Raw genomic sequence first — 1,606 nt, forward strand, 5'->3', positions numbered from 1 at the left:
GCAATAGTTAGCAACATGTATATTAATAAATCTTTCTCAAGGTAGAAAATAAAAATATTAAAAAATCTTATTATCACTATAACTATCTAAAGAAGTCAAAATCATTTACAAAACCTCAACCAAAATGTGTTTTATCTTATGCATTGCCATGTTATACTCTTGAGAGAAAAAAATTAAGAACCATACTATTTACCCTGTTTAGTGAAAAAGAAAAGGACCTTTTTTAAAAAAAAAATTCAAATTAAAACCCTAGGTAATTTTAGTTTGTATGTTTAATTGTACTTTCTTTTTTTCTGATTGATATAATGTCATGACACTGTGGCTCAAAAAAAAAAAAAAAAAAGACTGACAGAAGAAAAAAGGACAAGAGAAATGCATAGGTAAGACTATTCTGTTGAGAAATAGGGCAAATTTAAAGTAACTGACCTTGCGTAGCGTATGAGAGTCAGGGATAATTGTGCCTGTTATTAAATTTTCAATCAAATGTTCATAAATGACTGTGGTATTGACTGCTGTATTCAGGCCACACCTGCTCTCAGGAGCACTGCAAAAAGCAGTCTGGTTGCAAAGACAGCTTTTCATTAGTAGAGCATTCCACAATAGCCAGGGTATTTTTACTCTGGATTTGCAGTTTGTGAAGAAAGAGCTTAAAAACAGATTAACAGACTTAGACTTGTTTGACAGTTATAGTAAATTCTATTTCAAAAATAATAACAAAGAAGAGGAAATGTATTTTTATTGATCATAAAATCACAGCCTTCAGTTTTTTTGTGCATGAATTTTAAGTGAATCAAAGTTAACAGTCTCAATAGATGTTATAAAATTATTACATCTGATTTTATTAAGAGTAAGTGCTTAAAATGCAAGATAGTTACCTTTTTTTAGTAAATAAAGACAACATGAAAAAGAAAATGGGTAAAATTTTATATATCTTTTATATAATAAGGTATAATGTAAAATACACCATCTCAGAATGCAAGCCATGTTTAGTGAGGTCAGTATACACAAAATAAGCAAATATATATTAAATAATTTGCCCCAGCCTACAGAAACCTTACCATTAATGTTTTATTAAATGTATATTCTAATTGCTATTTTCTTGCTGCTTAACTAGAAGTTTTAATAGTTTTCATTCTACCACTGTTTAAAATCAAGACTCACTCATTATGTGTGTGTGTATGTGTGTGTATCTTTGTGTGTAGAAAAGTAGTTTATTGTGTGGCACACACAGATACCATTTTATGCTAGTACCAACCTGTTTAATAACTATAGATTTGTAATGTATTTTGAAATCAGGGCATGTAATGCCTCTAAGGAAGGCATCCTTTGATCCCTCAAGATGGAGAATTTTTTGTTAGTTTGTTTAATTCTGGACCCTTTATATACTTCTGTTTATCCTGGTGCTCTGATAATTCATTTATATATAAATTATATATAACAAATATACCCCATATATAAATATATATTATAAAATATATATCTGTAAATATAAATTTATAAATATATTTATAAAATATTAATACAAATTAATACTTTATATCAATATTATGTATTTAAACTACAATTATTCATAACTTATCCATAATTTATAAATTATAATTACTTA

Source organism: Bison bison, unplaced genomic scaffold (genome assembly GCF_000754665.1).
Source record: "Bison bison bison isolate TAMUID 2011002044 unplaced genomic scaffold, Bison_UMD1.0 scf7180017864491, whole genome shotgun sequence".
NCBI classification, from domain to species: domain Eukaryota; kingdom Metazoa; phylum Chordata; class Mammalia; order Artiodactyla; family Bovidae; genus Bison; species Bison bison.